The sequence below is a fragment of the Passer domesticus genome, chromosome 7, assembly GCF_036417665.1.
Source record: "Passer domesticus isolate bPasDom1 chromosome 7, bPasDom1.hap1, whole genome shotgun sequence".
NCBI classification, from domain to species: Eukaryota; Metazoa; Chordata; class Aves; order Passeriformes; family Passeridae; genus Passer; species Passer domesticus.
In genome coordinates, this window is record NC_087480.1 from 59,592,456 (window position 1) to 59,617,387 (window position 24,932).

The 24,932-nt window shown below is 39.0% G+C and overlaps 1 protein-coding gene and 1 long non-coding RNA gene across 16 annotated transcripts in view; one reads left to right on the forward strand and one right to left on the reverse strand.

Annotated features, from left to right (window-relative positions):
- The window catches only part of LOC135305427 (uncharacterized), a 39,652-nt gene extending 38,202 nt beyond the window's left edge, over positions 1-1,450 (reverse strand). Inside the window, exon 1 of the long non-coding RNA XR_010366609.1 lies at positions 941-1,450. This is a non-coding gene — a long non-coding RNA (uncharacterized LOC135305427). The remainder of the gene's footprint in view (positions 1-940) is intronic.
- NFIA (nuclear factor I A) overlaps positions 1,028-24,932 on the forward strand; it is a 406,668-nt gene continuing 382,763 nt past the window's right edge. For 10 of the 15 annotated variants that reach the window (XM_064429047.1, XM_064429049.1, XM_064429048.1 and 7 more), the window contains exons 1-3: positions 1,281-1,415; positions 2,121-2,214; positions 4,411-4,475. The gene's annotated coding sequence lies outside the window, so the exon portion shown is untranslated. Of the gene's footprint in view, positions 1,163-1,280; positions 1,438-1,477; positions 1,600-2,120; positions 2,215-4,410; positions 4,476-24,932 lie in introns of those variants that run through there. The other 5 variants (XM_064429042.1, XM_064429044.1, XM_064429045.1 and 2 more) reach the window with 5 other exon arrangements.

The following is a 24,932-nucleotide window of genomic DNA, read 5'->3' on the forward strand; positions in this document are numbered from 1 at the left end:
ATGAGCTGTGCAGGGCAACCTTTGCCTGCATTCTCATAGAAGCAGGCATCTTACATCCAGATGTCTTTAGTGTATTCGAGGTGTTTGAGCTGAACCCCTTGGGGATATTGTATAAAGATGTCTATAGGAGTGAGGTGAGGCTCTTGAACAATGGATAGGAGAGATGGAGAGAGTGACTGACAATTCAGGCTATCTGTGTATCATCCAGCTAAACACATAGGGATCATAGGACCACAAGAACTATAAAAATACAGATAATCTGAGAACACCAAAGGATCTTGAAACAGAAGGTTATTTTTAAGGTGTAGTAATAACACGGAAAGAACTTCCATGGCGTTTTATATGGCAGTATGAGAGATTGTTGTGTGAAAACAACATTTTAAACCCAGTTTTGTTGAGACAGAAGCTGCAGGTAGGTCAGGCTGGTTGTGCCTATTGTTACTACCACACTTCAGGTGAGATCTAGTAGTCAATATCTTAAGAGGCTGAGCACATCATTTTAGCTGTATAAATGTGGATTCCTGGGCCACTACCAGCAAATAGTGGATGCAGCTGCAGATTTCCCAGGAAGCAGTGCCATGGCATCAATTTATTTGCCTTCATGCAACAACAGACAGCCATGTAAGCTGCTGTGAAGGTCTGTGTCTCCAACTCCTGTGCAACCCAGCTCCTGCTGGGCCTCAGCTTTACTTTGAGCTCTTTCTACTTCCTACCTCAGAAACATAAAATCATGGAGTCATTGAGACAGAAAAAGCACTCAGACCATCACATCCAAATGTTCTCTCGGCAATGCTGAGGCCGCCACTAAACCATGTCCCCGAGTATCTTTTTTAAATCCATCCTGGGATGGCGATTCCCCTGCTCTTCTGGGCAGTCTGTGCCACAGCTGGACAACACTTCCCATGAAGAAATTTTCCCTAACATCCAATCTAAACTTTACCTTGAGGTGCAACTTGAGGTCGTTTTGTCTTGCAGGAGTAACTAACAACCTTGTGGTTAAGTAGCGTGACCATAGCCCCCTCATGCAGCTCGCGGGCTACAGCAGGGTGCGTGACAGTGAAGGCCGCCATGTTACGACAAGATTCCTCATCTTCCCGCCAAAATGTTCCTCATCTTCCCGCCACTGCCTTGCTTCAGGAAACAGAGACGTGTTCTGGAGAAAGTAAGTGGGAATGTGGAGTAGGTGCAAGACCCCAGGTGAGGGGTGAACAGGGAGCTGCGGACGGGTATTTGTGCTGAACAGTGAGGCGGGAGGGAGGGCCGAGAGTCTGTGAGGGAGCCCGGCTGAGGCGGCCGCCATGATGGCGGTCTGAGGGAGGGAGCCGGCCGCTAGTCCGTGAACAAGTTAAAAGTCATATCTGAAAACCTTTCCACACCGCAGCTTGGATGCTGGGTAGAGAAAAGGTAGCGAAAAGGTAGAGAAAAGGTAGAGAAAAGGTGAGGTGGGAAGGAGGGCCAAGAGTCTGTGAGGGAGCGCGGCTGAGGCAGCCGCCCTGATGGCGGTCTGAGGGAGGGAGCCGGCCGCTGTCCATGAACAAGTTAAAAGTCACATCTGAAAACTTTTTCCACACCGCAGCTTGGATGCTGGGTAGAGAAAAGGTTAGGAAGTGCTAGCTTAAATCCAGGATGGAGTTTTTCAAGGATAGGTTGTTACACACAGATTGATGCCACACTGTTGTCAACATGCCAGGGGTAGTTTTAGCTGTCAGCTCTGTCAGAGTCTGCCAACCAACTTTAACTTGTTTTCTGACTTTTCCAAATGTTTTCCAAGTTTTTGCTTGCTGTGCTGAGGATAAATTGTCCCTCAGTTTCTGTAAAACCACATTTGTTTACTTGTTTCCTTTTCATCTCTATTTCTTTCTGTGGTTTTCCCTTTTTAGGGGAAAAAAGTGCACAAAACTTGCACCTTTGCCCAACCATAATATAAACACAGTTCACCAAAGCTGCCTCATAAACTATAAGAGTTTGCTCACCCGTATTTGTGCAATGCACACTTGCCTCCCTCATGGGCTGGATGAGTTCTACCATAGCCCTGCCCAAGGTAAGGGATTGGGCAGCACATCCCAGAATAAACTCAGGAATAAACTGTCACTGTGGTTCTTTTCTGCATTTTCCTACAGGTGAAGACTTCTTTCTTCTGGAATGAAAGATTTTGAGGGAAAATCTTCAGTTTGGTCAGAATTATCTGACCATATGTGCAAGGGATTTGAGCAGGTAAGCCACAGCCCTCTCTCCTTTCCCAGAGCCTCACTGGACTGATAGCGAATAACTCCATTTGGGAAAACAAATATCTCATTACAAACACAGTAATTACAGCGAAATAACATTTAAGGAATGTTAAAAGGACTGGGGACTTCAAAGACTGAAACGTTAGAAAGCTGAAATTAAGACTGCACAAGTTCTGTGTATGCATTATGCTGCGTTTACTTGACTGTGTGGGTTTTTATTCACATATAAGATAGATGAGACAGAAAAACTTCTGTTTTTCCTCACAGTTCAATGTGTGGTCCCAGGCCTTGTTTACTGCCCTGAGTTATTAATTTCGTCTTCAGCTTTTTACAGTCACATTTACGTATGTTACCAACAAGATTTAATTTATTTTTTTTATACCACCAGAAGGTGAAGGAAAATGATGTACAGAAAGCAGAAAAAACCCCCTAATTTTATAATAATTTTAGAATACTTATCAGTAGTTCCTCATATTAATACACTAATTCAGGGTTAACTACAGAAAATATGTTCTTATGACTATTATTTTTTTAAAATTCAGCAAATTAAAAATCTGCAGCAATTCGATCACCTGAGTGACATTAGTGAGTTGTTAAATTCAATAATTTTTTTCCTTGGAATCCACTGAATTCACAGTAATAATATGTATAAAAGAGAATTTTTTTTTCAGGCTACTTTCTATTTTCACTTTATCTAAAAAAATTCCATCTTTTCCATATACTCATGCTTCTTTTTTACTGATACTTGAGTTTACTATAAATGTTTAGTATATGTTGAGTTACCATAAATGTTTACAGGAATACCAAGTTAAACTTTATATGTTCCTGGCATGGCCCTTTATGTCCTCAGCTTCAGCTGGTTCAGCACTTCAGTATTTCTAACCCCGGAGTATCAGTTTGGGCCCTCTGAAATGAGACACATGTAAGTGACCATACATCTCTGACTACATGATGACTTTAGTAATGGCACTTGGAGAGTCCAGACCTCAGTTGTAAGTGGATTTAACTTTCTATAACTCCCAAGAATCTCTACTTCATTTATTAGCTCTAGTTTCTCAATATGTGGAGATCCAGATCAGTCTACTTCACTATTTAACTCTGGTTCATCCCAGCATAGGTCAGAAGTATGCAATGAATAAGGCAAGAGTCTTGTAGAAAAAATAGCACACAATTATGTTATTAAGGATATAATGCATATGAACAGAGAGAATTCAATTTCAGCTGAAGGAATGACATCGATTCTGTAATCTCTTTTCCCATAAGTCCTTGGCATTAAAAGACATATAATTTCAGTATAGTCTCTGCCTGTCATCTTTCTAAAAGGATCATAAACAAAATGGAAAATAGATCTTCCATCACAATGACATCCCTGAGGGTCACTCCTGAGTCTGGGACCTTTTGTACCATAACTTGGACCACTCTACCTGAGCTATCAGAACAGTTAACAGCAGCTTCTACACATGGTGTCCTTACTGGCTTCCAGCTGCAGGTTTCTCCACTTACACCCTTTCCATAGCCAGCTCTAGTCCTTTTTTCCCTTGCTAATTTGTCAGATTTGCCTTTTTTATAACCTGTAAGTGTCTCTGGGACAGAATTTGTTCAGCAAAAGGCTACGGAAAAGACCTATGAAAGGCTGCTGAACCCTTCTCTCTATCACAGTACAGAAAGTTAGGCTTGTCCTCTCGGGTGTGTCCTGGAAAATTAATCAGGATGAATTTTTATAATGGATTCGTGTAAATTGATTGATGGAGGGTAGAGGCATATGAAAAAAACATTACAGCATAGATTTGAGGATGAAGTTGGTGTGCATGAGCTGCTCTGTAGTAACTGCATGTGTGCTTGTTATTACTCCACTGTAAATTCAATATAACATAGCCTTCTGTAAAATAAACTATTTCACATTTACCTCTACAGGCTTGCTTGCATGCTTGCTTGGCAGCAATTATGGTTTATATACTGCAAATTCACATTCAAGTTAGGTCACTGTCATTTATTTCTAGACCTGTGTGAGAATGAAGTGGCCCTACATCGTGTGAGTTGCACTTTGCAGCAAGGTTGCCGTCATTCTGCAACCACCAAGTGTTTTGTGAAGGGCAACAGATCCACTATGAATTCACATTTCTATTGACTCAGATTTTCATACATAGCACCAAGTAAACAAACATTTTTCCACCTCTTTCAGAGTCATCATCCTGGGAGGAAATTGTCATGTTGTGATTAAGTTCTGCGAGTGGACCAGTCTTTGTGGTAAGTCCAAGGCAGAACTATCAGGGTTTCTCACTCCAAGTCGTGTAAAGCATAACAGTAAAACATGCAAGAGGAGGTTGTACATGATATATCACAAAATGTGGTTTGGCACCCAGCACAGTAACAGTTTAGGGAACAGGCTGTTCTTTAAATAATATGCTTTTGTTTTCATGTTTTAATTCTTCATGCTGCTGATTTAGAGCAAAGGCTTTTTCCTTAAAAAAAGATCCTTATCTAATGCATCAAAACAGAAAAGTATGTGGTTTCTTTGTCAAACATTTCAATAAAGGATTCAGCTTTCTCAAGGGGCCTTTGTAGAATTCACATCAGAACAGGATTCTGGGTGGGTGTTTTTCATTCTAACCATGGGCTGGGATTTCATTTGTTGATGCCTGCAGATGTACATGCACAAATTCACATGCCTGACTTCGAAAATCTGATCTCAAAAACAGAGCAGGTGAGTGAATGATGTGGGGGGACTGAAGAAAACTTCATTGTTCCCCTAAAAATATCTAAAGAACCATGACCTGAGAAGTGCCTGTCACCAGGTTTTCAATTCCATCGCAAAATAAATACTAAAAAAAAATTGTGTACTGCATCGTTTGAATTTAACATTCAAATGTAGATTGAATTTTTTTTCCTTATTTATATTACGTAAAAATTTTTGGGAGTCTTGTCTTCTTACAGGTTTAGGTAAAATTTTTAATGACAGATACTTGGTTCTGAGGGGAAATTTTACAGTATTCATAACCAAACAAAGACAGATTTCCTGAAATCAGACATTTTTATTTTGAAAAGGACCAGAAGAAAAATAATTTGCCATTTATATTTTCTGCATATTTTTTCCAAAGTATTGACCAAATCTGTTCTAAAAGAAGAAAAAAAAAATTCTTCAAAACTGTCAAAAAAAGCCCATTGATCCTATTTTGCACATTCCACTTATGATGAAAAATAATATAGAACAATTTCTGATTTTTTTATTTAATATCAGAAAATTAAAAGAGAAAAGGCAAAAGTAAAATGTTATTTCACAAGATGGAGCATTTGAAACCAATGTCTCCTCTGTCTTTGTGTAAATAACTTATTTTTCACTAAAATGTGGTGATATATAGCCAAGGCATCTGGTCTTCAGCAGTTCCCGGGATATTATTGGGTGAACTTACAAATATGGGGCTTGCAGCAAAGACTAAAGGGGAAACAAGAGGGAAAGTTCCTAATTTGGTGGGCTAAAAGCAGTGAACAACCACACAGATTGTTAAGCCAAGTGTAGACTGAACATGAAGAGAGGGGAAACATTAAAATGCTAAAAACCACTGTGTCAGTTTCAATGTGAGTTCTCTCTTGCTGAAGCCCCTCGTGTTGATAAGCCCTGCTTATAAATCTCCATCACAATGCTGATTGTTGTGTCGAGGCCCACGTGAAATCCTGGCACTGCTGACATCACTACCAGTTCTGCCTTTGGTCTGAACTGGGCTGGGTTCAGCCCAAATGAAAGCAGTGGCCTTGCTGACAAGCGGTCACTGGTCAAAGGGAGGCCCAGCACTGAGTTCATCTGTCCCATGGGTCATATTCAACAAAGGTCAATAAGATGGAAGGTCTTGGATTTAGATCCCTTGGAAGATAAGCATGCCAGGCTGAAATCCAGAGAAATCAAGGGACAGCATTATTTGGCTATTTGCTGTATGGCTTGCTGGGGAATTTTAAAAATGTACTTTACCCATATTGAAAACCAGTTTAAATGAAAGTAGAAGAATATGAACTCTGTGGGAAGAAGTCACAGAAACAATATCTGTGCACCTGCCTACAGATCTATGAAAGCATTTTCAAAACACACATTTTAGAAAGAGGCAGCTACTGCTAATCTATTATTGTTTCCGTGCAGATATTTATATAAATCCTCTTCTTGTAAAATGTTACATACCCTGCTTAGTTTTGCACTTAGGCAGAAGAAGCACAAGTTCAGCCTATATAAATAAAATTTAAAACTGAGATGGCTTAGAAATCTGGGCTTAATAGATGCAACTGTGTAAGAATTAGGTATTAATTATAAAATCATTAGATTAAATGGATAGTAACTTTTAAAAATTACTTTTAAACATTTTCCGCTTGATTGTATTTCCTTTAGGAAAATCTAAAAATGCAGTCTTAATAGTAACCATAACCCTATCCTATCCATCAACTGTACCTGTTAATTCAAGACACAATCACTTGAACACAGTGGGATAACACACACTGTAATGCTGTGTGTGCCAGTGCACACACATGTGTTTATCCCTACTTGCCTTTTTTAATTTTCTTCCTGAGACCAGCACGCTTTGGAATGATATTTTAATTTATTATTATGAAAGGAATGGCAACTGGTTTTTAATGGTTACAGAATGGTGACTCACAACACTGTCCCAGATGCTGTCACCGTCGCTATGAGAGCAGATTTGCAACATCTTGTCATGGGCACACATCAGTGCTCATGCCTGCTGCCTTCATCCCAGAGGACAGCCTAACACCTGCTGCTGGCAGCGTGCCGGCCCTTCGGGGAACAAATGTTCCATTGCTGCTGGGTGATAGGACAGGACAGACTCGAGATTCCAAGTGAACTGGCTAAAGGCACCCTAGGGCTCGGTGCACCCACCCCAGCACCCAGATGGTTGCTGTTTCTGTAGGAATATTAGAGAGTCAGTGGTGTGCCTGTAGCTGTCCCCTATAAATAAAGGAAAAGAGAAAAAATCAACAGCATGCTGGATGATTAGATTTCTAGCATTTGCTGCTGTTTCTTATGAAAACCCCCTCAATAATATTTTTCCAGTCATTGTCATACTGCGAGAGTATATTGTGCCTATTATATTCATTTAAAGAACTTAGAAGAGTCTGTAAAATATAATGTTTTAATAGGAAAATACAAGGGCAAATCCACTTCCATAAGGATAATGTGCTTTTTCCCTGTAGGGTATTCTTAATCTTAGACAATTTACAAATCCTGGACAAAATAGACATGATTTTTATATTTCACGTAATGTTTAGCTGCCATACCTTTATGTTACTAGAGGTACTACATTTAGATGTAAGAACAAAACAAACAAAAAAAGAGTAAATATATTTTGTGTCTTTTAAATGTATTTTTCAGTGCACCTATCCTAGAGTTGTAAAAATAAAGAATACTGTGCACTAGCTCTGGGGAGCCCAGATTTCTCACTGAGGTCAAGGAGAGCTAAAAGGACTCCTGGCTTGGAATAAGAAGCTCAGTGCAATTCAGGATCAGGTCTCTCGGACAGCAAGTAATGTGTTTCTTTCCATTTATTCCCACTCCACTTACAGTGGGGTGATAATAGCAGCGTTACAATGTCTTCACTTCATGTGGATTGAATAGCAGGCTAATAAAGATGAGGGTGGTGCTTTTTTCAGCTGTTATACTCAAATTTCAAATAAGACCATTTTTATTCTCTGTTTTTGAAAAGGCTTTTTGTCCACATTATTCCCCAAAGCTTAGATCAAAACCATGTCATGTGTCTGAGGGAGGTACAGTCCAGGACACAGTGCATTAGTATTTCAGCTACTGTAATATAGTTTTGATACTCCTTTGCATTTCAGCTTTTGCACAGGAATTTACTCCCATGAAAATGAAATGCCTTAAAAATAAAAAGATTGATCATATATTTATAGAAGGGTGGCTTGATCAGAAGCCACTAGATTGTTGTAGTTTATCTCTGTGTGGTTTAAATCAATGTGCAGTGGAGGTGATATTTCACATTCCCTGCAGTGTGCTGCACTTCTCTGCAAAAAAATCAATCAAATCTACATCACAGTACACTGAGAAACACTGAACTGCCAACAAGAGAATTCTGGATGGCTTTCACTGGTTAAAATGTCCCCTTTTTTCTCTTGTTAGTTTAAGGACTGGGATATATCCATAATTCTTAGGGGAAAGCATATCATACACACAGTGTCCACGCTCTGTGTAGTTCTTTGAACACGTATTCCTATGTTGTTCTTTCTGATGATCTCTAAATGAAGTTCCCAGGTAATGCCAATTTACAATAATCTCTCTGCTTGTGATCCAACTAGTTGCCCTGGGCAAATCTCATTGTTTTTCTTTGTCCCCTGACTGCTTCTGTAAAATTATGCTAATAATAGACACACCAGAGAGATGCTGGGTAAATTTGTGTGCCTGCAGAGGACTTTGAAGATGAAAAGGCTTATTTAAATGTTATATATTGCCACAAGTATTATTATTAAAGCTTAAGAGTGCATTCTGCCCTTGGACGGACACACGCAGCTGCTGCTGTCCCCACTGTCTGTGTTTGCACATGCAATGGGGCAGAGCTGTACAGATCTAGAGACTGTAAGTTCAGCAAGTCAGCTTTGCTGGAGCAAAGACAGGGTTTCTGTGCAGATGGCAGGCATGCAAATTTGGTATGATCACAATTTAGAGGTGCTTGTAAAGCATTTGCGTCGGATGAACTCTTTGCTGCTTCTATTTCTACAAAGCTCTTAACTACAGGGAGAAAGAATAGAGTGGAACAGCAAGAAAAAAATATTTATCATCAACTTCTGGATAAATCTCCTAATCAAAACTGAGCAAAGCTAGGGCAGTCTTGGTGACAAAGACCAGGCTGTGATTCTGAGGTCAGGTTGAACTCTCATGTCACATTTGGGTGACAATTCTGCATGAATTGTCTGCAAGGCTTCCTTGTAACCTTCAAGTGTCCTGGGTCATACTGCAGGAAATGAGCTCCAAAGGTCTGATGAATCTTAAAGTGCCTTTGTAGTCCAGAATTTCTGTTCAGACTGAAAAACTTATGAAGATCCTTTTATTGGTCAACCATTGCACTCTGTTCTGCCACTGTTAAAACTATTTTGTACACTGTCCTGCAAATAGTATTTACAGAGGATTTACAAACTAATCTTTCTAACTGTGCCATGTCACACTTGTGGAATTCAATTGCAGTTCTACAATCATACTGTCTTTGATTAACTTGCCAGGTGTAATGACAGTAAAATTTGGCCTAATAAGAGGAAACTTAGCCTTGTTCTCAAATAAAAATCAAAGGAGACTCTCCCCAAACAGATTGTCATATTCCACTTTACAATGTAGGCTTCTTTGTTTTAACTCCCCCTTTTCTGGCTTAATCAGAACGCTTGCAAAATAAAGATAATCTCAATTCAGTAACAAGATAAAGAACACTGCCACTGCTGTTTTATAGACTGCGTCAGCAAAGAGCAGAGATGCTCCTTTTACCAGCAAAAGCAGGTAAAAACATTTATTGCTTTATGTTCAGAACATTCTGAGAAGGGAGCAGAAATGAGGCTGATCCATGCATGAACCAGGGTTTCAGAAGTCAAATAAACAAGTTCCTGCAGTTAGTGGTGCCTTCCAATACACTTTTTAAGGTCAAGAACAAGTAAATCATGAACAGGAGATATATGTATCTTCAAAATCCAATCTCCCAGACCTGTTGTGTTTTTTTTTAATAAAAACATCAAAAGTGGATTAGGGTTTTGAGTACTCAACATTACTATTAGAGAGTTTGGAATTAAGATAAGGGAAGTCAGAGAGTGTGGGCCAAGCTGACTGACAGAGCAAGCTACTGTCTGGGCAGCTGCCTAAATGCTAAGAGGGCTCTCCTTCCCTTTTAAAGTTTAGGACAAAAACAGGGGGAAAAGAAAATCTTTCATTAAAGCTCTGTTGCCCTGGATAACCAAGGACAGATTCTGGGTGGTCTCCATAAAGTTTCTTTTTAACTTGATAGCCAAACTCATGGGTATTTTCCAACATTTGTAGGGGATGAAATAACACTGAATTAATTCCCTTTTTTAAAATAAAAGGAATGAAAGGAACAGCTAGATGTCTGTACAACCACCTTTGAAATCATCACTATTTGGGCTTGTCTGCATGTTCCATGCAATTCTATGAATTCACATGGTCTGGCCCTCCTTCAAGCTAAACAACTGATCTTGGTAACTTCACTGGGGCACAGCAGCTCACTTGGGCTGGTGAGTGTTCAGGAAGGTTATTAAGGTTATTTAGTGGTAAAATTCATGCCCTGCTCACCAGGCTTCTTAAAAAAGTGTAACCATCCACCACCTCCAAATCATGTTCTCCTGTACTGTAGGAACCTCATGCACAGGATATAAAATTTTTAAGATGACAGTTGCTAAAACCATTGATGTATTTGGCCATCTTATATGAGGTTCCCAAATAACTAAAATATTTGTCAAAACAGTAAACAAGAAATCTTTACAATCAAGAGAGGATTTTAGCTGCTCCTCTTGCTCCATGTGTCTCTGTAGCAAAGGGCTGCAAAGAACAGTGAGCCTTGATCTGCTGAACCTGAGGTTATGTCCCAGTCACCCTTACATAATTAGAGTCAACGCTCTTGGAAATGGGGAGAGCCAAATTCTGATATTACCATTTTGATTTTACCATTACACAAACAGCCATAGAATAATAAAATCATGGTCTTATCTGGAAGCTCAATCTCAGGTAAGTGGAAAGGTGCAATGAACACAAGGCAAATGAACATAACCAAGAAGAAAAAAGGAAATATCTGTTAGAACATCTTAATCTGAAATTTGAGTTAAGAGACAATTCCATTTTTAAGAATTAGAAAGAACGTACCTTTGATAAGGGACACAGACATCCTCAGAAAATATTTTTAATTTGTAAATTCTATTTAAGGGAAGAATTTATATTCTCTTGCAATCAAATTTCCAACTGTTCACATTCTGGCTTGGCTTTCCCAGATGTTCCTTCTCAGGTTGTCAAAAAAGTGAAGTAAATTTCTGTAGTTTGCAGGTGTTAAGATGCAAGTACATAATTTCATTTTCAAAGATAAAATTCAATAAGGAGAAATAAGATTCTTGGAAGATAAATGTAGTCTTGTGTCTATTTATTTGCATTCCTATCACCTCTTTCTTACTTATATTAATAGCAATAAAAATCAAGGAAGAGGTGTGAGGTAGATTGATGGTTTCCCAAAATATAATTTCTAAATAGAATCACACATGTATCCAAGAATACAAATGCTAATTAGACAGAAACTTGATTCTGCATTCACCTGCACAGACATTAAAAGCCTTCATGTGGCCAACAATGAGTATTCCATGGATTGAGATAGTTTAAGGACACTTCCCAGCCCACTCAGTCTTCAGCCAGGAGATGTCTGGGAGAAATCACAATCTCATCGCAGAAAGATTCCAGTCAGGAAAGTGAAATCAAAGCAAGCCAAGGGATCATGACATATTTTTTTAGTTCTAGATGGCAATCAAAGCAAGAAAGACCAAGTATTTAAACAGGCATGAAACCAGCTCATATTATTTGTCCTCTGAGAAGTGCTGGAGGCACGTTGGTGGCCTCCTGGCTCCCCCCACTGTGCCTGCTGCAAGAGCAGCTAAAGGACTTCAGCTTTTGAGCCAAGGCCATTTCGCTCACTAAAAGTGGTTCGATTTTTCGGGTGTTTTTTTGTTTGGTTGGTGGTTTTCTCTTTTACAAAAGCAATATTTTTTTATAAAAACTCCCAGGGTTTAGAGCAAGGGGAAATTAGGTGACAAATTTACCAAAGTAGTGCTTTTCCTTGAGAGAACATTGCTTACTCAAAGATGTAATTCCTATCTCCATCTTTTCCCTTGCCTCAAATGTCACATGTTTATGGCTCCCACCTTCAGTTTTGTACCATGCTCATCATTTCAGATCCTGGATATCTTCCAACAGTGGCTATTCTGGATGCAAAGATAGGTCACATATTGTTTGTTCCCTTGTTCTCAGGCAAATTATTTTGGTAAAGGAAGCATTTGAAGAGGATTGGATAGGGCTTAAGTAAACATCTAGAAAAATTATTTTCATTGCAAAGGCTTATGGAATATTTTTGGTCTTTTTTTTTTCTTTTTTTTTTTTTTTTTATTTTCTAGCAGAAAAGACTGCTTAGGAAATTCTGGTTAGCACTGTTCATAAGAACATAAATAAGCCTTCCTGCATGTTTGATTCATCTAACCTAACATCCTCCCTACTAAAGGAATCAGAAGTGAATTCCAGGGCTACTTTCCGTGTAAAATCATTCTGTCTTTCAACAATCAGTAGTTAAAAGACCCAGGACTGCAGCTAGATCATCCATCTAATGGATATCAGTAGTTATAGTCCCCATAAATTTGTTTAACTCCTTTTTTTGTATCATCAGATTTATTGTTCTCCATATCAGTGCCAGGGCTTCGGATTGGATCATTGCGAGAGTATACTATACATTATTTATATTCAAAATATTTAATGTCTGCCTCAACAATATAGCTTTACTTGTTCTAAGATTATATATGAGGTTGATAGTGCTGCTTGAATAAACATACACTGACAAGTTAATAGAAACAACATTTTAACTGCTTGAGTGCAATGTTCCAGTGACCCATAAGATCAGTTCTAGGCTCTTTGCAGTCTTAAGCTCAGCATGAGTTTAACCTCCATCCATGGGTCCACAGCAGCCATTGAACAACTGATGAATTCCCCTAAAAGAAGAGAGAAAAAAAACTGCAAACATCAATTTAAATGACTGCATGAAAAAAAGCAAAATTTGCCTTTAAACTACAGCAGGCTGAAATGAGAGCTGAGAATGACAGAGAGGGCAGGTACTGACCCCCATACTAAAAGATGTACAACAAAGGCATTTGCTCTAAGTTCTCATGGAAAGCCTTTTAGACAAATTAATTAAGCAATAAGACATGACAGGGTGTGAATCGCTTGGTAATGATTTACGCCTATTGTGTTGTTAGGCAGAAGGCCAAAGGCCGAGTGCTGTCAAATCACCTAGGTGTAAATTATCATTTGATAATTTGAGCCCTGGAGTGCGTTATTGTAATTAGAAGGTGTTCTATCATAAGTTTTCTACTTAATTCCATTTTTTTTTCCATTCTCAGCTCCATTTTGATACTTAGAATGCTATCATTAAAAATTAAACCTTTTCTTGCAAGATTATTTCAGACAACTAATAGCCTGAGAGACTTTACACAACAAACTCTGTCATATACCACAGTGCATAGCAGATAAGTCAATGCAGGCATGTCATCACTGTAATTTAATCACCGTGCCTTCATTCATAAAGCCAGTTACAGACAAAGGGAGGTATTAGGGTTATAGGGGAATGTGCAATCAAAACATGAATTCTTCCAAGCTGCAGCATCCAGACAGCTGCAGAAACCACAGAAAGCCCCTGCATAACTTGAGTATTCAAACTGAGAGAATTAAAGTCTAGCAAGGGCTGTTCAGTGCAAAGATGTGAACACCATCTCTAGCTCTGGAAATTCATAAAATGCAGTTTACTGGGAGAAGGTTATCACTGCCTACTTGTCTATTTGTTCTGTTCTTCTGTGTTGCTGGAGATGGGATGTTTAAGTAGCAGGAACTCCAATTTGATCCAATTTGCCATTCATAAGTACCTGGGGTCATTGATCACATGTACTGAGCAGAAGAAAGGTATTTTCAAGTCTGGCATAGAAATGAATGTCGTGACAGCCTCTTTTTGCCTCTTGCCTCATCTGTGGCTCCAACACAGGGAAAAATATTTTGTCAAATCCAGCTATTGTTTCCTAAACATTAACCAAGATCACAGTTATATGCAATAGACCATCCTTAATGTTCTTGCATGACAACAGCCTTCACTGGAGATTTCCTAAGACCAAAATGTTCCCACTGAAAAGAAGCAGTCCCACGATGGCAGTACCAGGGTGAAATGTTAAGGTCAATCAAGAGAACATTTTTCTGAGTATCAGACACACTCAGAAAATGAGAGTTTTATCACTGGTCAGCCATGATTTCAAAACCTGCAAGAAATCATCTTGTAAGTGATATAACTGTAAAAACAGAACAGGTCAAATTTGTTCTGAAAAATGACAGGCCTTCAAATTATTTTTCTGGAGTTTACTTTTGATGTTTGCTTATCAGTGGCATATGCTCCTTTTTTTTTTTTTTTGTCATGATTCTTTTTGCATCTATTTTCTTCCATACATTTTTCTGTTGTCACAAAAGCTGCCACACATCCACATTGCATTTATTTAATCAGAAGAATTCAGAGAGCGTGATACTTGGTTTTACCACCCGTCTAGCATATTATTAGTAGGTTAGGGCTTGGAAAACTGACAGAGAAACAGATGTTGGGATTATTTTATGTAGCTTGAATACCATAATGATATACAGTTGTCAGAAGCATCTATTTTCTTATTTTAGGAAGATGATTATTTTATGGAGGAAATGGCTCAACTTTTTATAACCCAGAGGGGAGAGGAAAATAAAATGAAGGACCTGAAGAAAATATCTAAGGAAGGAGTGATGGATGTTTAGTCTGTGCCTAAAAGTCTGTGCAGAACATGTGCAATTTATGAAATTGTTCTAAGGGAATAATCCTGGCTGTGCCTGTTTCCCTCACAGATACCTATTTAATGAAATAAGGTAAAATAAATCTATAGTCTCATGATTTGCATGTCCTTTCTCTGCTGTAAAACGTGACAGGAAGGAGACACTACATTTGTTAGTTGCAGCTTAATAATGTAATATGCAGAGGTTACTCCCTTTCTCAGAAGGAAACAGAAGGTTTGGAAATGAAGAATTTGGATATGTTTGGCGTGGCTTCATTCCCTTTTTTCTGTGCTTATCTGTCACAGTGGGGAAAAAAGATCTAGCTGGTGTCCAAAGGACAAAGGTCAAAAAAACTTAATTTCCATTTTTTCCTATTTTTAGTGTCTTAGGTTTGGACTTTTAGATATGAAATAATGGGACCAAGTTTTCTTTTACTTGCTCATGAGTTTGCTTGCTTTCTTTTCTGGCCACCAGCTCAAATGACATTTTTAGGAAGAAACTGAAGGACAGTGGAAATACTGTGAAAAGGACATAGCTCCCAGAGCACTGGTACATACTTTTAGGAATGAATATCCATTTCTACCTTTCTTTACCTCTAATTCCTCTTTTCCTGCCTATTTCATCACTTCATGTTAATGCCAGATGTGGAAAGAATTCAATATCTGGTAAGACAATTACATTTAGTTCCCATCACTATAATTTAAGTCTAAATAGTGCAGGAACTCAGCTACTTCTGGAAATAAGTCTCAAAAATTAGTTCCTTGAGCAGCGGGGAAGCCAATATATGTATATTTTTCATCCAGCATTCATGAGTAGGGCTTGATACCTCTACCACAGATATCTGTGGAAACATTCTGGGGGAAAAAAATTGAGAAAACAGAGTTGTGCGTGGATTGGTGTGGCTCTGAGTCCAAAGTGGGGAGAAACATGCACATTCACGTGCAGACACACATGCACGGAGATGTTCTATGACTTCTGAAATCTATTTAACAAAATAGAAAAGATGAATTATCAGTCTTCAAAAAGCACATGAAATTTGGGATGAATAGAGTAACTGCACAGGATGATATAGTCAAGTAAAACCCTAGGAAATTTGTGAAGATCTTTATTATTAATATCAAATATTCTCTTTTCTTGTTAAATGCATAAATCTCTATGATGAAAGAGATCCATCATCTCTGGATTTATATACTTAGTAGGGGTTTAGATATTTATTTAGATAATTTATTTAGAGATTTATTTATATATTGATGGATGCCTCCCAAAAAACCTAAGAGGTAATAAATAAGTACTGATCTATTAAAGTCAACAGGTAGTTGATGCAATATTTGAGTTTAGACTTCATTTTTTAATTATAAGGTTGCAATCTGTAATATACCAAACTGCCTCTGGACATTCATCAAAAGTGTCTCCTTTTGGTTCACTTGTCTAGCCATTGGTTTCTATCTAGTATTACTCAATTCACAGCCAACTGGGAAGGGATGTATCTGTTAATAAAGCTATTTTCATTAAGTTATTTAAGAAGCAGAGCATGCATTTTTCCATGCAGTTTTAATCAAAAAAGCGCTGTTCATTGTGCTTTAAAGCAACAGTGGTTATTGCCAGTATTACCATAAAATTATTAGATTAATCTACTGATCATATTATTTATTCTTTTTTCTCTCTCCTTTTATTTACTTTAAAATATGAATTTCATGGGTGCTATTGATGGTGAAGAACAAAGAAAAGAAAGTCAGCTGAGTCTCCACTGCTCCAGTGCTCCAATTCTGTTCTCACAGGAACAAGTTTTTAGTATTTGGCTATGCCCAGCCATTCTTTGAAGTGAAAAAAAATGCAGATATCAGCAAAAGGTTTAGACAAAAAATCTGGATCAAAGCATTCTTAGTCCTAGGGAACTCTTGTTTAAATTCTGTACTTCTTTGTCACAGCCTAGTCCCATGCTCTGAATTCAGATTAATCCGTAATATTGAAGTAACTGTGATCTGAGCCTTAACTTTGTAATTATGGTCCATCCAGTGACTCCGTAACATCCAAGTGCTACTATAAGTGACCAACTTGGAAATGCAAATAAAGTCCTGCAAGGTCTGTCAGGAAAGCTTCTCGGATTTGCAAATCATTATTACATAAGGCAAACCAGAAAAAAATGTGTATTTGAAATATTTGAGAAGTGTTTGTGTAGTTTTATGTGATTAAACTGCACACCAAAAGAATGGGAAAAATTACCTGTCAAAGATAGCAGACAGGGACTAAAGCTATAGAGGAATGAATTGGGACCACTTCAAACAGATTATTTTATCCTTAAGGTAGATGTGTAGGAGAACTGTATTCCAAGATTATTCTTTTCCTTGGAGAACTAACCAGAATAATGTGATAGTCTTTACAGCCTTCAGTTTAACATATCCAGGATCAGTAATTTAGCATTTTTATATATTGAACAGATCTGCACTGGGAAACGCTAACGACAGCAACCAGCATGATACAGATTGTTCTGTAGCTTTGACCTACAAGTACATTTTATAGCTGAGCTGGTGTCAGGATTCTGTCTGGCTGCTGCACCAGCCTCAAAACACAGCCCAGCTCCCTCATACTACTTGCAAGCAATTCAGACACAGAATATTTTGGGGATCGTAAATGAGCAACATCTATTCCCAGGGTAAGGCAAGTCTATTTCACAAGTTACTTTATGGACCATATGGTTATACTTGGTTACGTTCAGTCACATAACATCACATAAAGCAACTTAATCCAGTATATTCAGATCCATGCAATGCAAATGGAGCATCATTTCCAAGCTTTAAAGGAGCCTTGTCTTTTCCCCTAGGGAACATGGTGTAGACCATAGTTTTAAATCAAACTTCTCATAAACTTTTAACACTCAAATCTTAACAGAAATCATGTCATCCTCCAACTTGGTGTGATGCAACTTATTATCTGTATGTCTGAGCATAAAAAAAGCACTCTGGTGTTCATACTAAAATTATGCTGAAAATAGGAAATGAAATTGCAACCAGTAAAGAGGAGAAGTCAGAATTGCTCCAGGATTTTAGTACAGTCCTTGCCAAAACCAGCAAAGCATCCCTGAGGCCTCCTTATCCGGTGTGCTGAGCTGAAGCCTTCTGGAAATAGCGGGCTTAAAGGTTGCTAAGCCAGACACTTTCTTAGATAATTTCAAGGCTTATAACTAGGACATTTTAGTACTGTACAGGGAAATAGTTCTCAGCCTCAAATATGGCAGATATTGGATGTAATTATGGGGTGAGCAAGACAGAAAGCATTGCTCAAGAGGCAAGGAAGGAGTTAAGTATTATGCACTCAAAGGTAGGATTCCATCCCAGGCTAACAGCCCTCCAACACAACTTCCCATTGTTCACAGGTCTAGTGAGTTCCTGGGGTAAAGTACTTTTTTGGCTGTTGATGTCAGGAATGCTATCACTTTTGTGATATAATTTGGTTTTCTGTGTAATTACATCCTGGCAAGAGCATATTTCTAATAGCACAGGTAGGATTTTCTGTTTAAAATGCTCTGTTTAAATTGTTGATTTTCTGCTGGAATGCTGTATTTGGTTACATTCCACCCTCATTCTAGAGCTCCCTGTACATCCCAGAGCACAATAGCGTCATTATGCACTACCTTGGCCTCCAGGTCATGAACTACAATTATCTCTTTACATGGCAACAATCTTTATAACCTAGAAACTACTCCCAGGGACAACATTATAAAGAAGGATTGGCATATGCATAAATAAAGATGAATAGATATTGGCACTCCTCAGGGTTTTTGCCATTGATTATGGAATGTTGATTAATGCCATAATCACTACCTCCCCTCGAAAGCGATAGCGGCATTTTGTTCTGGCTTCACTTTTCTGTCTTCACATCTGCTGCTTTCTCTCCAGTCCCTGGCTCTTGTCACCCATCTGATTCATCCTCGTAGCACGATGACAAAAGTCACAATGTTTGGTTGCCAGCGAGAAAATTTCAGAGGAACAATTTTGAATCTGATTGTTCTCGACTAACATGCTGCTCCAACGGATTATAGCACTTTTATATGCAGTTGCTTTTTGCTAGGTCCATCTGTCTGCACTCCAAGCTGTGCTCCTAAGATTTGACATTTCAGGCAGTTCTGATTCTGTTTTCTCTCATTCAGTTTCAGTTTTTAAGAACAGAAATCCAGTCATGAAGGTTATTTGGGGAGCAGCAAGCAAAAAGCATGATTATTATTAGCACTCTTCAAGCTATTAACCACAATGCTTTGTATTTACTTGTTAAAAAATATCTACAACTCATCTACAAGGCAGATGAGTAAATAGCACCTGCACTGCATGTAAGTAACTCAAATCCAGAAATCAGACATTCTGTAATCCACAGAAGGAGCTTATCCAACCTAACAGCTACTCCCAAAGCAGTAATTACTACAATATTCCCCATCCTCATTAGATCAATTATTTGAAAGTTCATCTTTGCTTCATATAGGATGCTCACCTGCAATAACAGGTAATGAATGACTTGTGAGATGCAGCTGCATTTTAACAGACTGGCCTCACAGATTCACAAAACATGATCAGAATCATGACTGATAGAGATTGCTTTGCAGGAAGAGGCTACGCTAGAAATTTATGTCAGAGTCAAATAATTAATTTACATGCATTGTCATTTTATGCAACATATGTTCATTTTTTAAATACTTGCCTTGCCAGAAGCTAAGGAGCCAGCCATAAAGATAAACTAAAGCAGACAATGTCTGATAAAGTTTAGAGTAAAAATTGCTCCAAGTCGTACTGCACTGGTCTAGATGTCCTCCTGTAGACTTTAAAATAGATGGTCACATCACGTTGATTAGGTTAGTCCAAACATGCTTGATGAAAATTACTTGGTTTTGATATCAGGGAAGTCTTCTGGTTGCATGAGAAGAAAATGCCTGAGGGGAGTTGTTAGCCAACACCAGAAGAGGTTTTATCTATGGGAATGTTTAGAGAGGCTTATGCATATCTATATATTTTGCGTATCTGGTTTATGTGGGACAAGTAGGAAAAAGAACTTTGTCCCTTTGGTCCCTCTGTTGTGGGCCAGGTGTCCAAAATAAAATTGGGGTATCCCTAAATGCCAAAGGTTTGCTCTCGCAATACAGAAGCTAGCAGCAAGAAAGGAGTAAAATACATAGGTAAATGGCATAAAAATATATCAAAGCCAGGAAAAATTAAACTGAAAGTTTGTTCAGTTGTACAGGGCAGAATAGAGAAAGCTGGGCATCATGGGTTTCCAAATTATAACAACATTTAAAGACTAGAATTTCATTTTCTACATCAGAAGATTGAACATTTTTGTTGTTTTGTAAAAACATCATACTATTTAATAGCAGCTTAATGAAAGAACTAATGAAATCTTTAGGAGACAAGGAATTTCCTGAAAGAAGTAGAGGTTGTACAGATATTGTTTCCTTTTATTCAGGAGCTGGCAGAAGAAAGAAAAAAGATGTTGCAAGCCAGCAGTTCTCTAAAGATACCTGGGTGAGCAGTTGCTACTCTGCTGGTCCTAGCACAATAATGTGGCATATGGATAATGAATCCAAGTTTTACATCTCCTTTTTCCAAAAATCTTATAGACCTGTGTTAATGCACTGCCTGTATGAAGCGGCCCATTGCTGTCAGCCCCCAGAATGTTCAAGCCAGTTCATTTCTAAGATGGGAAGTCAACCTCCATAACATTTGCTCAAAGATTTGGCTGCACGCACATTCAGGGAGGGGAGGAAGAAAAAAAAAAAGCAACAACAAAAAACCAAGAAAAATCTTCAAGGTGTGTTCAATTATGTGTTAGCACAGGGAATTAGTCATACTGAACAGGACTCCCATAGGGTGGATGTAGAGCAAATCCTTTTAACATTTGCTCCTGCAATCCAGAGGGGTCAGTGAACAGCAAATGTGTTCTCTCCACAGTAAGATGAGAGCAGCAGAATGGAATGGTAAGTAATATCCTACTTTCTGTACAAAGTACAGAAACAGAGTAACTGCTTTGAAGAATTCCTCAAAAACTGTAAAATAATGAAGAGTTTATTTGGATATATGAAAGGGGTGAAATGCAGAAAAGGATCTGCACAGCAGGAAAAACAAGTCTGTCCAGTACAGCATTATGTGCTCCCACCATTTGACAAATGAGCCAGGAGCTGCTCTGTCCTCATGCCTTTCCATTTTTATAACTGCAAATCCACAGTGAATACAGTTTTATGCAGAAGGAACTGCTTCTGACAGATACAAAATTACTTAAACACCAAATAATAAACATAGTTTATTACCAGCTCCTTTACTGATTTACACACAAGCCAAACTCCAGTTCCCAGCAATGTCTGCTGTCCCTTTAAAGAATTCAGGTGTAATGCCTGAAGTTCATTGACTCTTTATCTGTTGCATGATCTTCACTGAAAAAATAATGTATGAACTGAGCAGACTTGAATACATTTATGTCTGTGGAAAATCAGGAATTCCTCCCTTATTCCTGGATAAAAGTAGAAAATAATTATATCCCTGCTTTTCAGTCTGTCTCTTATGGACAAATACCATCTAAAAGGAGCCCAAAGTATTCCCATTCAGCCTGGTGACAGACTATGTAGGTAGTCTGGAACCAAACTGAGCCCTGTCTGTCTGTCTGTGTGGCAGCAGAGGTGACAGGAGAACACCATTTGCAGCGAGGCAGCCAAAGAGCAACGACAGCAGGGATGATGGTAGTTGCAAAGTGCCAGCAGACTCAGCTTTGGAACAGATTTGCCAAGACTGCTGCACCATGTGATGACACAGATTCCATGCTGAATGCACAGTGACATGGAAAATGTCTCCTAGTGGTGTCCAGGCATCACCAGTTAACTCCTCTAATAGCTGCTCTCCCCTGACTTTGTCCTGTTTCACCAGCTGTTGCGAATCTCCTGTTCAGGAGGAGACACTGGCACAGTGGAAGAATCATTAGGGAAATGCAACAACATATGGATGTGAGAGAGAGCTTCAATAATGAGTTTCTGTGTGTCTGTGTTCAGTACATGCACAGGGAGCACCATCTCATTTACTTGAGCTCGATTTGCTGTTTGTATCTTCCTGTACCAAGGAGCTTCTGGAAGCTCAGAGCATTCTGGAGGTTACAAGAGCAAATCACCAAGCACAGAGTCAGTTCAAGGAGGCAATGCAAAGAAATTCTAGAGTGGAAAAAAATCCTGTTTGGTGAAAAGCCTGTTCAGCAATCCAGCTCAATATCCTTCACTCCTGGTTGTCTTCCAGGGCTGAGGACATTCACCTGGTGCCACTATGATCTATGACTGCTGAACAGCCCCTTGAAGTTTGTGGAATCCAGCAAGAACTGCCTTGGGAAGCCTCAAGAGCAGAGACTTGAAGCAACCTATTCCATGAGAATTAGAGCTAATGAAGCCTGGGCTTCTCTGTGAATTTAGGTCTTACTGTAAGTCTTTGGATGCAGGGTCAAACTGAGGTTTTTGGAATGCTAGGTAGGAGCAATTCTCTGAGGATTCTCTGAGATCTAATACTGTCAGCTTTGTGAAAAATGCTTCCTTAGAGTATACATAGGTTCATTCAATGGGTCAGCTCTTCTAAATACAGATTTTTACCCAACCTGGAGAAGCTTAGCTGTCCTTAGGATATGTTAACAAAATATTAAAGGCTGCAATGCAGCAATGTAGCATGTGCCCCCTAAATCCATGTCCTCATTCTGCAGGTCTTGCCTCTGTGAAAGGTAGTTAAAATAAATTAAAATTTTTTTCACATTTTCTTGTCTGATTTTGCCTGGTTGATCAACAGCCTGGCTGGAGCATGTGAATCCTGGCACTCCTTGTTCTGCAGGTCATGAAGCCCTCAGGAAGGCATTGGGGCAATGAAGACTGACAAAGTGATTGCATCATCTTTTGCCTTTCCTAGAACCTGTGGCATGTTCAGTGTCTCCAGGTGTCTTGGGGCAAAATTCCTAAGTTTTTGAGGGTTTTTGATCTCTTCAGTTCACACATCCAAGCAGCACACAATTTATTAAGGCCACACTTAATTAAAGGCTTTTAACAGTTTATAACCATTTCTTCCAAGCTTTCCGTTTATGACTGAGATAAGGATGTTTCCTACATTCTACCTCACACCTGCCTATTATGTGTTTCATTATTAAAAGCTTTTATTCGTTAAATCTCCCACGAGATGCATACCTTAGAGACTAACTCAAATCAGACAGTCACAACCTGTCCCATTTAATGTTTCATAAGAAGGAAGCTTTAGGATTCCATCTGGCATAGTAAAAAATCACCAGATATACCACCATAAAAATGCATCGGAAAAATAATAATTAAAATTATTTTTCTGTGTGCTGGGGGCCACTCATTCAACTCTCCCGTTGCCCAGAGAAGCTGTGGCTGCCCCATCCATGGGAGTGTCTAAGGACAGGTTGGATGGGGCTTGGAGCAACCAGATCTAATGCCTAGGATTCCTGCCCATGGTAGGGGCTTTGGAGCTGGATGATCTTTAAGGTCCCTTCCACCTCAAACCATTGTGTGATTCAAAGCTTCAGTCTTCGGAAACAAGGCCCAGTGTGGCAGAGCCCACACTGACTGTGGTGGTTCTTTATTCACGTGTCCAGAAATGGCAGAAGGGGGGATAAGAAGAGAAAAAAGAAAGCAAGTTGGGTCATTCTGAGAAAGGAGATTATGATATGGTGATTGTAATAGATTCCCTAGCCTGCACATTTTTTGACAACTCATTTGTTTTAGGCTTATCTGCATTCAGATCACATTAATTCAAAGGGCAGTGGATCCAATTTTCTGTTGCCTGGCACTTTGTATAACATTTGCCTCTTCTCCAAATGAAAGGAAAAATGGATGTAAAATGCTGCTTAGAATCTGGGCTTTGTTTTCATCTCCCACTAGTTTAGCAGAAATGCCTCTGTGTTGTTATTTTTCCTCAGTTACCCTCGCATGACAGCAGTGGAACAATATGACCTTTTTTTGTCCTTGCTCTACTTACATGTAGCTTATGTTCTTATCAAGCCGACCCCAAGCCTGTTCTTTGCCTGTAACTGCAGGTCAAAACATCAATTTTGGCAATTCGGCTGCCCCCTCTGCCATTTGGAAGGAGCAAGGTGGAGACAGCTGGCAGTTAGGGGAGCACTAGGAAGCATATGGTAGCTCTGTGCAGTGTTGTCCAAGGGCTCATAGGACAATCACTCACTTGCTTCACTGATTTCCAAAATGCACATCTCTTTTTTGGGTCTTTTCTCATAAGCCCCCAGGATAGCCATTGTTTCAGCAAAGGTCATTTTAGGAGAAACTCCATATTTTGATATTATTTGGTTCTTTCCATGAAAGAAAATCTGCTTAAAAATTATCCTGATAACCATAAATGACCACAGAGAAAACAGACTGACAGATAAATAAAAGTAACTGGGTAGAGACCGGGGCAATAAAATATTAGAAGAGACCATCCTAAATTTAAGGAATTATGTAGCTGGGCATTTGCAACTTGTGATTTTAGCATGGCAGCTGGTCGGAGGGTTAAGAAAATATGTGGCCATGCAATGTTGGCTGAGATCCTGTCTGATCTTGAGAGTTACACACAGCCAAGCCCTGTAGTGTTGGATGGGAAACCGCCAAGGAAAATCCAGTGATTCAGTAAGTGGCATCCTTCCTGCATGATTACAGCAACCCAAGTGCCAGCATGGTGCTCGGGGATAGTTTTGTTGGTGGCAGTGATATTTTAATATGAGATATAAACTTGTTGAAGGATCTAGTGATGATTTGCACAAAGATAAGGAAGTTTTAATAATCACTCCCTTGTAATTCCATTCTTTGCTTTCTGTTTCATGGAGCTTTCTTCCTGTTTTATTCTGTTGGTTGATCATGATCACCACTACAATAAAAGTGGATTCTTCCAAGACGGTGGCTGCATTTTGATAAATTCTGTTTATATGTACTGCCTCCAGAACATGTACAGCATTTGGTGAGGTGTAGGACCAGAAGTTTGTGCCTGTATAGAGATGTTTTAAATGCTCTCCAGCAGTAGAAAATACCTTGGGAAGCTTGTAATAAACAATTTCTCTCCCTTTACTGCTGTTGTTGATTTCAGCTCCTGAGCTACAATATTTTTGTTGATGCAACTGTG